Source organism: Cetorhinus maximus, chromosome 15 (assembly GCF_964194155.1).
Source record: "Cetorhinus maximus chromosome 15, sCetMax3.hap1.1, whole genome shotgun sequence".
Classification (NCBI taxonomy): Eukaryota; Metazoa; Chordata; class Chondrichthyes; order Lamniformes; family Cetorhinidae; genus Cetorhinus; species Cetorhinus maximus.
In genome coordinates this window covers 66300573-66309274 of record NC_135893.1, presented here as the reverse complement: position 1 = coordinate 66309274, position 8702 = coordinate 66300573, and positions in this window count along the sequence as shown.

The following is an 8702-nucleotide window of genomic DNA, read 5'->3' as shown; positions in this document are numbered from 1 at the left end:
CTCTCTCCCTCCCTCCCTCCCCAGCCCTCTCTCTCTCTCCCTCGCCAGCACTCTCTCTCTCCCTCCCCAGCCTTCTCTCTCTCTCTCTCTCCCCAGCCTTCTCTCTCTCTCTCCCCAGCCTTCTCTCTCTCTCTCTCTCTCTCTCTCTCCCTCCCCAGCCTTCTCTCTCTTTCTCTCTCCCCAGCCTTCTCTCTCTTTCTCTTTCTCCCACCAGCCCTCTCTCTCTCTCTCTCTCTCTCTCCCCAGCCGTCTCTCTCTCTCTCTCCCCAGCCTTCTCTCTCTCTCTCTCACCTAGACTTCTCTCACTCTCTCTCTCTTTCTCTCTCTCCCCAGCCTTCTCTCACTCTCTCTCTCTCTCCCCAGCCCTCTCTCTCTCTCTTTCTCCCACCAGCCCTCTCTCTCTCTCTCTCTCTCTCTCTCCCCAGCCTTCTCACTCTCTCTCTCCCAGCCTTCTCTCTCTCGCTCCCCCAGCCCTCCCTCTCTCTCGCTCTCTCTCCCCAGCCTTCTCTCTCTCTCTCCCCCAGCCCTCCCTCTCTCTCTCTCTCTCCCCAGCCCTCTCTCTCTCTCTCCCCAGCCCTCTCTCTCTCTCTCTCCAGCCCTCTCTCTCTCTCTCTCTCTCTCCCCCACTCTCTCTCTCTCACTCTCTCTCTCTCTCTCCCCAGCCTTCTCTCTCTCTCTCTCTCTCTCCCCCAGCCTTCTCTCTCTCTCTCCCCCAGCCCTCTCTCGCTCTCTCTCCCCAGCCCTCTCTCTCTCTCTCTCTCTCCCCAGCCCTCTCTCTCTCTCCCAGCCTTCTCCCTCTCTCTCTCTCTCTCTCTCCCCCCAGCCTATCTCTCCTCCCCCAGCCCACCCGCTTCCTTTCTCTCTCTCTCTCCCTCTTTCTCTTGCTCTCTCTGTCTCTCTCGCGCTGTCTGCCGCTCTCGCGCTCTGGCTCGTGCTCTCGCGCTCTGGCTCGCTCTCGCTCTGTCTCTCTCTCATCTCTCTCTGTCTCAACCCAAGTCTCTCTCCCTCCTTCTGCCCCAGACCATCCAAATCCAAAACTTATCTTGGTCTGGATTCCAATGTGGTCCCGCACAGGCTTAAAATCTGCCGAGCAGGCCTCTGATATCATTTTCAGTTCTGGTCATCCCTGACCTGCAAGGGGTTAGTGGAGGGGTGGATGGTGGTGTTCAGTAGAATAATAGCCAGGAGTTAGAACTGGTTTTAATCCTTCTAACCTTTCATGGATTCTGCTAAGAAAATAAAAATAAAATACTGTGTACGCTGGAAATAAAAACAGAAAATGCTGGAAATATATTCCCATGGCACCGGAAATTGGGGTGGGTGAATGTGTCCACTAGAGACTGGCCCATAATAATAATTGCTTGTACGTGCACTTAGACTACTCTGCAGGGACTTAGTTAAATTTCTATCTGTGAGGGCTTGAACAAGCTCCCTCAACCTGCTTGATTACTTTAGGTCTTTACTGTGAGCCCAGTTGATACTGACATACAACATACGAACAAGGAGCAGGGGGAGGCCATTCAGCCCCTCGAGCCTGCTTCTCCACTTAGTAAGATCATAGCTGATCTGATCATAACCTGAAACCTGTATCCCACCTACCTCTGATAACCTATCACCCCCTTGCTTACCAAGAATCTATCTTGACGCTGGCTGAGAGCTGATTAAGCTTCATTCCATGTCAGTTGAACACTTGCAGGCAAATAAATTTTAACAATTGATGAGGTTTGAGTGCTGTGATTTTACTTGATCATTATCGGATGTCAAATGATTAGTGAAAGATCACTTTGGAACACAGAGTATCGCATCAGAGCGCAAGTTAACACTATTGTGTGCAGAATTATGTCAAAGTTTTCAGGTAGGGATGGTGGATACATTATGCTCCCTCCTCCCAGCTCACTCCAAACCCACCTCCGGCACCCATTCAAATATATTGCGGACCCCCTGGAAAGTCGCTACAGATCCCAAGAGGGTTTTAAATGGCTTGCTAGGCCATTTAAGAATCAACTACATTGCAGTGGGTCTGGAGTCACATGTAGGCCAGACCAGGCAAGGACAGCAGATTTCCTTCCTTAAAGGACATTAGTGAACCAGATGGGTTTTTACAACAATTGATGATAGCTTCATGGCCACCATTACTGAGTCTAACTTTCAATTACAGATTTTTATTAATTAGTTGAATTTACATTCCAACACAGGATTTGGACCCATGTCCCCAGAGCATTAGCCTGGGCCTCTGCATCACTAGTCCACTGATATTAACACTAGGCCACCACCTCCCCTTTATACATCTTGTGCAAAGATACACATGCAATTATTTTTTGAATATAATGGATTAATTTCTTTAGCCCACAGAGCAGAACAAAGATTGTGAGTGAGATGCCCAGAACAAACCGTCAACATTTCTAAGTATTATTTGAATAAATAGTTAATAGACACTCAATTAACAGTGAGTTTTTACAAAAAAACTCTACAATTCACACATTGGGGTGCAGAAACATTGTTGGTCCACTGTAATTGTAAAGGTCTGTGGAGAAGCAGTTCTCAAACTGATTGACACATGTGGCAGCAGCACTTCATTCCCACCTCCCAGCTTGTACTAAATCTGCCTCCACGTTGTTCGGTGTTTATTATAGACCTCCAGATAGTCAGCGGGAAATTGAGGAGCAAATATGTGCATAATTTGTGGAGGTGTGTAAAAACAACAACAATAGGGTAATTATATAAGGTGATTTCAACTTTCCCAACATTAATTGGGATAGGCATAGTGTTAAGGGCTTGGATGGAGTGGATTTTTTGAAATGTGTACAGAACTTTTTAGGTCAATATGTAGAGGGTCCAACAAGGGACAGCGCAGTGCTGGACCTAATTCTGGGGAATGAAGCCGGACAGGTGGCTGGGATGGCGGTGGGGGAGCATTTTAGTGATAGCAACCGCACATGGTACAATTTTAAAAAAATAAAAGCAAAAAACTGCAGATGCTGGAAATCCAAAACAAAAACAAAGATACTTGGAAAAACTCAGCAGGTCTGGCAGCATCTGCGGAGAGGAACACAGTTAACGTTTCGAGTCTGAATGACCCTTCAACAGAACTAAGTAAAAATAGAAGAGAGTTGAAATATAAGTTGGTTGAAGGGGAGGGTGGGACAAGTAGAGCTGGATAGAGGGCCAGTGATAGGTGGAGATAACCAAAAGGTGTCACAGACAAAAGGATAAAGAGGTGTTGTAGATGGTGATATTATCTAAGGAATGTGCTAATTAAGGGTAGAAAGCAGGACAAGCAAGGTACAGATAGCCCTAGTGGGGGTGGGGTGGGGTGAAGGAATCGAAAAAGGCTAAAAGGTAGAGATAAAGCAATGGATGGAAATACATTTAAAAATAATGAAAATAGGTGAGAAAAGAAAAATCTATATAAATGATTAGAAAAAAAAAAGGGCAGGGGAGAATCAGAAAGGGGGTGGGGATGGAGGAGAGAGTTCATGATCTAAAATTGTTGAACTCAATATTCAGTCTGGAAGGCTGCAAAGTGCCCAGTCGGAAGAGGAAACCGCATTGGGAGCAACGAATGCAGTAGACTAAATTGAGGGAAGTGCAAGTAAAATGCTGCTTCACTTGAAAGGAGTGTTTGGGCCCTTGGACAGTGAGGAGAAGGGAAGTAAAGGGGCAGGTGTTGTACCTTCTGTGGTTGCATGGGAAGGTGCCGTGGGAGGGGGTTGAGGTGTAGGGGGTAAAGGAGGCGTGGACCAGGGTGTCCCGGAGGGAACGATCCCTGCGGAATGTCACCAGGAGGGGTGAAGGGAAGATGTGTTTAGTGGTGGCATCATGCTGGAGTTGGCGGAAATGGCAGAGGATGATCCTTTGAATGCGGAGGCTGGTGGGGTGATAAGTTAGGACAAGGGGGACCCTATCATGTTTCTGGGAGGGAGAGGAAGGTGTGAGGGCGGATGCGCAGGAGATGGGCCGGACACGGTTGAGGGCCCTGTCAACCACCGTGAGTGGAAAACCTCGGTTAAGGAAGAAGGAAGACATGTCAGAGGAACTGTTTTTGAAAGTGGCATCATCAGAACAGATGTGACGGAGACGAAGGAACTGAGAGAATGGGATGGAGTCCTTACAGGAAGCGGGGTGTGAGGAACTGTAGTCGAGGTAGCTGTGGGAGTCGGTAGGCTTGTAATGGATATTGGTGGACAGTCTATCACCAGAAAATGAGACAGAGAGGTCAAGGAAGGGAAGGGAAGTGTCAGAGATGGACCATGTGAAAATGATGGAGGGGTGGAAATTGGAAGCAAAATTAATAAGTTTTTCCAGGTCCAGAAGAGAGCCTGAAGCAGCACCAAAGTAATCATCGATGTACCGGAGAAAGAGTTGTGGGAGGGGGCCGGAGTAGGACTGGAACAAGGAATGTTCCACATAGCCCATAAGGAGATAGGCATAACTGGGGCCCATGCGGGTACCCATAGCCACACCTTTTATTTGGAGGAAGTAAATGGTACAATTTAAGCTTGTTATGGACAAAGAAATAGACAAGTTGCAAAAAAATGTTTTGGATTGGGGGAGAGCGGATTTTAGTAAAATAAGGCAGGATCTGGCCAAGGTAGACTGGGAACAGCTACTTGTGGGGAAATCTACAGGGGAGCAGTGGGGGGTGTTCAAAAGGGAAATGGGGTGGGTACAGGCTCAACATGTTCCCTCTAGGGTGATAGGAAGGAGTAACAAGCCCAGAGAACCATGGATGACCAGGGATATTCAGGTTACGATGAGAAGGAAAAGAGAGGCTTTTAGCAGGTACAAGGGAAGCAAATCAGCAAAGGCATTAGTGGAGTACAGACAGTGCAGGGTGGAGCTTAAGAAAGCAATTAGGAGAGTAAAGAGGGGATATGAGAAAGCTCTGGCTGGTAAAAGTAGGGAAAATCCCAAGATATTCTATAAGTATATCAATGGGAAGAGGATAACCAGGGAAAGAGTAGGGCCCATTAGGGACCAAGGGGGCAATCTATGGGTGGAGCCAGAGGACATCGGTGGAGTGTTGAACGAATACTTCACATCCATCTTCACCCAAGAGAATGAGGATGAAGGTATCGAACTCGGGGAGAGAGACTGCGAGATTCTTGAGCAAATTGATAAAGGGAGTGACAAGGTATTGGAGGTGTTGGCAGGCTTAAAAGTGGACAAATCTCCAGGTCCGGATGATTTGTGTCCCTGACTGCTGAGGGAGGCAAGGGAGGTGATCACAGGGGCTCTGACCCAAATTTTTAATTCCTCTCTGGCCACAGGGAAGGTGCCAGAGGACTAGAGAACAGCTAATGTGGTTCCGCTATTTAAGAAGGGTTGTAGAGATAAGCCAGGGAACTACAGGCCAGTGAGTCTCACGTCAGTGGTAGGGAAACTATTGGAGAAAATTCTGAAGGAGAGAATCTATCTCCACTTGGAGAGGCAAGGTTTGATCAGGGATAGTCAGCATGGCTTTGTCAGAGGGAGGTCATGCCTAACAAATTTAATTGAATTTTTTGAGGACATGACCAGGTGTGTAGATGAGGGTAGTGCAGTTGATGTAGTTTATATGGATTTCAGCAAAGCCTTTGACAAGGTCCCACATGGAAGACTTATAAAGAAGGCAAATGCACATGGGATACAGGGTAATTTGATAAGGTGGATTCAAAATTGGCATAGTTGTAGGAGACAGAGAGTGATGACAGAAGTATGCTTTAGTGACTGGAAGCCAGTATCCAGTGGTGTACCACAGGGATTTGTGCTCGGTCCCCTATTATTCGTCATTTATATGAACGACATAGATGACTATGTGGTGGGTAGGATTAGTAAGTTTGTGGATGACACAAAGATTGGCCGGGTGGTTAACAGTGAGGATTGAGTGTCTTGGGCTACAGGAATATATAGACAGGATGGTCAAATGGGCAAATAAGTGGCAGATGGAATTTAACCCTGAAAAGTGTGAGGTGATACACTTTGGGAGGAGTAATTTGACAAGGAAGTATTCAATGAACGGCATGACACTAGGAAGTTCTGAGGAACAAAGGGACCCTGAAGGCAGAGGGGCATGTTAGTGGGGTGGTGAAAAAGGCATATGGGACACTTACTTTTATCAATTGAGGCATAGATTACGAAAGTAGGGGGATCACATTGGAATTGTATAGAACCTTGGTGAGGCCGCAGCTGGAGTACTGTGTGCAGTTCTGGTCACCACATTATAGGAAGGATGTGATTACACTGGAGAGGGTGCAGAGGAGATTCACCAGGATGTTGCCTGGGATGAAACATTTAAGTTATGAAGAGAGGTTGGATAGGCTTGGGTTATTTTTGTTGGAGCAGAGAAGACTGAGGAACGACCTGATTGAGGTGTACAAGATTATGAGGGGCATGGACAGGGTGGATAGGGAGCAGCTGTTCCCCATAGTTGAAGGGTCAGTCACGAGGGGACATAAGTTCAAGGTGAGGGGCAGGAGGTTTAGGGAGGATGTGAGGAAAAACCTTTTTTACCCAGATGGTGATGATCTGGAATGCGCTGCCTGGGAGGGTGGTGGAGGCGGGTTGCCTCACATCCTTTAAAAAGTACCTGGATGTGCACTTGTCACATCATAACATTCAAGGCTATGGGCCAAGTGCTGGTAAATGGGATTAGGTAGGTCAGGTGTTTCTCACGTGTCGGTGCAGACTTGATGGGCCAAAGGGCCTCTTCTGCACTGTGTGATTCTGTGAACACCAGAAATATATGGTCGGACCCCCAGGAGTCCATTGAACACAGTTTGATCTACATTACAATGGTGACTACACTTCAAAAAAGTACTTTTGAAAGATGGTATATCAAATGCAAGTCATTTGATTTCTTTTTTACTTCTATGCTATATGAGGCTATATAGGCCAGAATTTGTAGCTTGTCGGGTGGGCGAGCGCCCAACCCAAACGAGCGTAACATGACACACAATGACATTGAGCGAATGTCCCGACGTCATCGCGCACTCGTGTGATGTTTCAGTCAGTGGGTGTACGCTGGAGTTGGCAGCACACCCACCGATAAGTAAAAGGTCTACTAAGGCCTTTAAAGTAATAATTGAATTAAATTTTTCACTGCCCGTCCAACCTAACAGTTGGCAGGCAGGCAAAAAGGCCAAGCAGCCTTTGGATTTTTTAGGAAACCTCATCCATGGGCAGGATGAAGTTTCCAACAGCAATTCAAAATTAGATAAAATTTAAACACTTCATTAATAACATGTCCCTGCTCATGTGACAAAGTTTTTTAACAATTTAAAATTCCTTATTTTTATTTCTTAATATCTTCAGCTCCCTGAGGCAGCCCTGTTCCTTAGGGAGCTTTTCCTGCACGCATGCACAAAATTCCCTGCTTGTCGTCCCTCCCCCTCCCCACCCACACAGGCAGCGCTGAGTGCTGCCACGCATGTTTCATGTTGGGCGGGCCTTAATTGGTCCGCCAGTGTGAAATCATGGTCCGGCCCTGATCACGGGCAACAGTCGGCTACTTGACTGCTCCTGCCCACCCCCGCCGAGCCCACCCGATGAGGGCAAAATCCTGGCCATAATGGGCAGTAGAAGATGCATGTGAAAGAAGAGCGAGAGAAAACCATCAAAAGTATCAAGCATGCCCCATCTAGTAAATGTTGCAGCCTTGTACACCATGCTCTCACCCTTGAGCAATGTTGTTTCCTCAAAGATTTATAAAGAAACACGTCAAGTAAAACGCTGGGGAAACTCCTGTCTGACTAACTGAGGCAATTACGTAAGTTTGAGAGAACAGTTGCCCAACAATGTATTGCAATCTGAACTAACACACTACTTATCCCCTATAATTGGCAATGTCCTTTTCTGTCAGAAACTGAAGTTCCCTTTTAACGGAATCCCATGCTAACCACAACAACGGACATTTAATCCAAAGGCAAAAATAAATACTGCTCGCATCGAACCTATAGTTGCCACCTGATTCTGAAGCAATGACAGGTGGTGTCATGAGTATTGTTACTGGACTAGCAACCAAGAAGTCTGAATTATTGATTCCATGAATGCAAATTCCACTGTGGCTGTTTGTCATTTGAATTAAGTTTGTTTAAAAGAAAACTGCAAAAGAAAAGCTGACATGAGTAAAAATGACCATCAGCTGTCAGATTGTTGTAAAATCGCAATTGGTTCATTTATATTCTTTCAGGACAGATGTGACTCTAGTTCTACATTGGGACTCAGATAATAAAGATACAATCAAGGCATCTGATAATGGGAAAATAATGCTGTCCACATCTCGGGAATGAATTAAAAGCAGACCTTCTGCCCCTTTGTCCCCATCCATTTCAAATAATCTCTCTAATTAGATTTGATTATTTAAAATTGTCTTCCATCATATCCCCTTTAACTCTAGCCTCCTTTTCCAATAGCCACATATGAGGAGCTGTATCAAAAGTTTTTTTGGAAACCATGGTGACCTGCATTGGATGGATTACCTTCATCCATCACATTGGTCAATTCCTCAAAGAACTAAATCAAGTTAGTGAGACAGAAACTGTGCTCTCCAAAGCCATGTTGGTACCCTTAGTAACCACTGTACTCTCCAAATGGCCATATATCACAGTGCACCAAGCACTTTCTAACAGTTTCCCTGCAGCTGAAGTTAATCTTATGGACCTATAACTCCAGGGTGTGATTCCCACATCAGTCGCCCTCCAATCCTCAGAAAACAACTTGAA